Source organism: Triticum aestivum, chromosome 2B, assembly GCF_018294505.1.
Source record: "Triticum aestivum cultivar Chinese Spring chromosome 2B, IWGSC CS RefSeq v2.1, whole genome shotgun sequence".
NCBI classification, from domain to species: domain Eukaryota; kingdom Viridiplantae; phylum Streptophyta; class Magnoliopsida; order Poales; family Poaceae; genus Triticum; species Triticum aestivum.
The window spans coordinates 400333923-400339772 of record NC_057798.1 but is presented as its reverse complement, the minus strand read 5'-3'; positions in this window follow the sequence as shown (position 1 = coordinate 400339772).

The following is a 5850-nucleotide window of genomic DNA, read 5'->3' as shown; positions in this document are numbered from 1 at the left end:
ATAAAACATGATTACTACAGTAGCATAATCATGTGGACACACAAAAACAGTAAGGGTAAATATTGGGTTGTCTCCCAACAAGTGCTTTTCTTTAATGCCTTTCTAGCTAGGCATGATGATGACAATGATGCTCACATAAAAGATAAGAATTTAAACATAAAGAGAGCATCATGACGAATATGACTAGCACATTTAAGTCTAACCCACTTCCTATGCATAGGGATTTTGTGAGCAAACAATTTATGGGAACAATAATCAACTAGCATAGGCAAGCATAACTTCAAAACTTTAAGCACATAGAGAGGAAACTTGATATTATTGCAATTCCTACAAGCATATGTTCCTCCCTCATAATAATTTTCAGTAGCATCATGAATGATTTCAACAATATAACCATCACCTAAAGCATTCTTTTCATGATCTACAAGCATAGAAATTTTATTACTCTCCACATAAGCAAAATTCTTCTCATTCGGAATAGTGGGAGTATCATAAGAGACTCAAATACTATAAATTGTTTCCATATTAAAAGAGTAATGTTTAGAAAAGGGTAATCATAATCATGAATTCTTTCATAAATATAATCATCACTACTTTTTATAGCACAAGTTTCATCACAATAATCATCATAAGTAGCAACTTTGTTCTCATCATAATCAATTGAAACCTCTTCCAAAATAGTGGATTCATCACTAAATAAAGTCATGACCTCTTCAAATCCACTTTCATAAATATTATAAGATTCAACACCCTCCAAAATAGTGGGATCATTACTTCCTAAAGTTGACACTCTTCCAAACCCACTTTCATCAATATAACCATCATAAATAGGAGGCATGCTTTCATCATAATAAATTTGCTCATCAAAACTTGGGGGACAAAAAATATCATCTTCATCAAACATAGCTTCCCCAAGCTTGTGGCTTTGCATATCATTAGCATCATGGATATTAAAGGAATTCATACTGACAACATTGCAATCATGCTCATCATACAAAGATCTAGTACCAAACATTTTAATGCATTCTTCTTCTAGCAATTGAGCTCAATTTTCCTTTCCATCATTTTCACGAAAGATATTAAAAAGATGAAGCGTATGAGGCAAACTCAATTCCATTTTTTTGTAGTTTTCTTTTATAAACTAAACTAGTGATAAAACAAGAAACAAAAAGATTCGATTGCAAGATCTAAAGATATACCTTCAAGCACTCACCTCCCTGGCAACGGCGCCAGAAAAGAGCTTGATGTCTACTATACAACCTTCTTCTTGTAGACGTTGTTGGGCCTCCAAGTGCAGAGGTTTGTAGGACAGTAGCAAATTTCCCTCAAGTGGATGACCTAAGGCTTATCAATCCGTGGGAGGCGTAGGATGAAGATGGTCTCTCTCAAACAACCCTGCAACCAAATGACAAAGAGTCTCTTCTGTCCCCAACACACCCGATACAATGGTAAATTGTATAGGTGCACTAGTTCGGCGAAGATATGGTGATACAAGTGCAATATGGATGGTAGATATAGGTTTTTGTAATATGAAAATATAAAAACAGCAAGGTAACAAGTGATAAAAGTGAGCACAAAGGGTATTGCAATGCTAGGAAACAAGGCCTATGGTTCATACTTTCACTAGTGCAAGTTCTCTCAACAATAATAACATACTTGGATCATATAACTATCCCTCAACATGCAACAAAGAGTCACTCCAAAGTCACTAATAGCAGAGAACAAACGAAGAGATTATTGTAGGGTATGAAACCACCTCAAAGTTATCCTTTCTGATCAATCTATTCAAGAGTCTGTAGTAAAATAACATGAAGCTATTCTTTCCGTTCGATCTACATAGAGTTCATACTAGAGTAACACCTTAAGACACAAATCAACCAAAACCCTAATGTAACCTAGATACTCCAATGTCACCTCAAGTATCCATGGGCATGATTATACAATATGCATCACACAATCTCAGATTCATCTATGCAACCAACACAAAGTACTTCAAAGAGTGCCCCAAAGTTTCTACCGGAGAGTCAATACGAAAATGTGTGCCAACCCCTATGCATAAGTTCATTGAACCGGCAAGTTGATCACCAAAACATACATCAAGTAGATCACGTGAGTATCCCATTGTCACCACAGATAAGCACGGCAAGACATACATCAAGATTGTATCACCTCAAGAACACGAGAGAGAGAGAGAGAGAGAGCGATCAAACACATAGCTACTGGTACATACCCTTAGCCCCGAGGGTGAACTACTCCCTCCTCGCCATGGATAGCACCGGGATGATGAAGATGGCCACCAGTGAGGGATTCCCCCTCCGGCAGGGTGCCGAAACAGGGTCCCGATTGGTTTTTGGTGGCTATAGAGGCTTGCGGCGGCGGAACTCCCGATCTATTGTGTTCCCCGATGTTTTTAGGGTATATGGATATATATAGGCGAAAGAAGTCGGTCAGGGGAGCCATGAGGGGCCCACGAGGGTGGGGGCGGGCCCAGGGGGTAGGGCGCACCTCCCTGCCTCCTGGCCACCTTGAATCTTCCCTGACGTCCACTCCAAGTCTCCTGGATTGCTTCTGTTCCAAAAATAACTCTCATGAAGGTTTCATTCCGTTTGGACTCCGTTTGATACTCTTTTCTTCTAAACACTGAAATAGGCAAGAAAACAACAATTTGGGATGGGCCTCTGGTTAATAGGCTAGTCCCAAAAATGATATAAAAGTGTTTAGTAAAGCCCATAAACATCCAAAACAGGTAATATAATATCATAGAACAATAAAAAATAATAGAAATGTTGGAGACGTATCACCCCCCTCCAGGCGCACCCAGGTGGGTTGTCCCCACCTGGTGGCCCCAGAGACCATGAAACCGATGCTATAAAATCCTATTTTTCTAGAAAAAAATGAGGGAGAAAGAATTATCACGTTCCACGAGACGAAGCCGCTGCCGTCTCCTGTTCTTCATCGGGAGGCCAGATCTGGAGTCCGTTTGGGGCTCCGGAGATGGGGACCTTTGATTTTCGTCATCACCAACCCTTCTCCATCGCCAATTCCATGATGCCCCCCGCAACCGGGAGTGAGTAATTCCTTCGTAGGCTCGCTGGTCGGTGAGGAGTTGGATGAGATTCATCATGTAATTGATTTAGTTTTGTTAGGGCTTGATCCCTAATATCCATTATGTTCTGAGATTGATGTTGCTATGACTGCCATGCTTAATGCTTGTCACTTTAGGCCCGGGTGTCATGATTTTAGATCTGAACCGTTTATGTTATCACCATTATATCTATGTTCTAGATCCGATCTTGCAAGTTATAGTCACCTACTACGTGTTATGATCCGGCAACCCTGGAGTGACAATAGTCGGGACACTTCCCGGTGATGACCGTAGTTTGAGGAGTTCATGTATTCACCGTGTGCTAATGCTTTGTTCCGGTTCTCTATTAAAAGGAGGCCTTAATATCCCTTAGTTTCCAATAGGACCCTACTGCCACGGGAGGGTAGGACAAAATATGCCATGCAAGTTCTTCCCACAAGCACGTATGACTATTTACGGACTACATGCCTACATTATATTTATGAACTGGAGCTAGTGTCGTATCGCCCTAGGTTATAACTGTCACATGATGAAGATCATCCAACAAATTGCCGATCCAATGCCTATGATTTTCCTACATATTGTTCTAGCTAAGTTACTACTGCTGCTGTTACTATTGTTACTGCTACAAAACTGTTGTTATCATTGTTACCGTTCCCATTGTTGTTGCTACTACTATCAAAACTATCATACTACTTTGCTACTAATCACTTTGCTGCAGATAATTAATCTCCATGTGTGGTTGAATTGACAACTCAGCTACTGATACCTACAAATATTCTTTGGCTCCCCTTGTCGAATCTTTAAATTTGGGTTGAATACTCTATCCTCAAAAACTGTTGCGATCCCCTATACTTGTGGGTTATCAAGACCTTTTTCTGGCGCCGTTGCCGGGGAGCGTAGTTATATTTGTTGAGTCACTTGGGATTATTATCAATTTATCACTATGAATAATCGGATGGATGCTAAGACCAAGATTTTTCCCTCTAAGACGATGGGAGGTAAGGAACTGCCATCTAGCTCCGCACTTGATTCACCTTCTATTATAAGTAAACTTGCAACAGCACCACATGTTATCAATTCTAATATGTCGCAAGTTATTAATGATGCTACTTCTACTATGAATGATGCTTATGATGATGCTAGTACCTTGCTTGATGATAATGTGCCACTAGGTGAATTTCTTGATGAACAAATTGCTAGAGTAAGACAACATGATATTGTTGAAACTGATGATGAGCTTGAAACTGAAAACCTTGAAACACCTACTAGAACTAGTCCTCCTAGATATGAATTGAGTAAGGCACCGGAAGGTTATGTTATGAATGAGGAGACAACTAGAGATATTTGTGCTTGTAAGGATAAAGAGGATCTAGAGAAATTATTATGCAAGTATAAAGAGAAATCTTTGAATGCTAAAGTGAAATGTGATCCTAAGTTTGCTAATTCACCTATCTTTGTTGATGATAAGGATTATGAATTCTTTGTCGACCCAGAGTTAATTACTTTGGTTGAATCTGATCCTTTCCATGGTTATGAAACTAAAACTGAAGTGGCACATCTTACTAAGTTGAATGACATAGCCACCCTTTTTGCTCAAGATGAGAAGATCCGCTATTACTATATCCTCAAATTATTTCCGTTCTTATTAAAGAGTGATGCTAAAGCTTGGTACAGTACTCTTGCTCCTGGTTTTGTGTGCGTAGTCCCCAGGATATGATTTACTACTTCTCTGAAAAATATTTTTCTGCTTATAAGAAACAAGCTGCCTTACAGGAAATATTTAATTTTGTGAAAATTGAAGAAAAGAGTCTCCCACAAGCTTGGGGGGAGGCTTCTCCAATTGCTTAATGCCTTGCTTGATCATCCTCTTAAGAAAAATGAAATACTTGATATCTTCTATAATGGACTAACCAATGCTTCTAGGGATTTCCTAGATAGTTGTGCTGGTTGTGTTCTCAGGGAACGGACTATTGGGAAAACTGAAGAATTATTGAATAACATATTGAAAAATTATGATGATTGGACTCTTCCTGAACCAAACCCACTCTGAAGAAGAGGGGTATCTTATATCTCAGTCCTGAAGAGGGGTATCTTGCAAGAGGCAAAGAAATCTTAAGAGAAAAAGGTATTAAAGCTAAGGATGTCAAAAATTTACCTCATATTGAAGAAATATATGGGCTTGATACACCACCACCACCTAAGGTGGTAGAGGTAAATTCTCTAATGAAATTCAATGCTAATGATAATCCTCACAATATGCACCCTAGCTAATGCCTTTATGAGTTTGAAAATTACATTAGAAAGCAAGATCACTTCAGTGCAAATGTTATGAAACAATTAAAATACAATTCTGATATGATTGCTCACTTGAGTGACTTGTTATTTAGAATCTCAAATGATGTTAGAGGTGTGGGGAAGCATGCTTCTATGGTTCAAACTCAGTTAGAACAAGTTGATAAATCTCAAAGAGAGTTGCTTGATGAAATGAATAATATTATAAGTGACTTTGCTGTTAGAGTAGCAACTAGAGGAGGTAAAATGACTCAGGAACCACTTTATCCTAAGGGACACCCAAAAAGAATTGAACAAGACTCTCAAAGAATTAACACTTATGCACATAGTCCTTCTAAAAAGAAAAAAAAGAAGAAAAATGATAGGACTTTGCATGCCTCTAGTGAACCTGAAGTAGAAAAACCTCCTGATAATGATAATGAAGTTTCTATCTCTGATGCTGAAACTCAATTTGGTAGTGAACACTCACC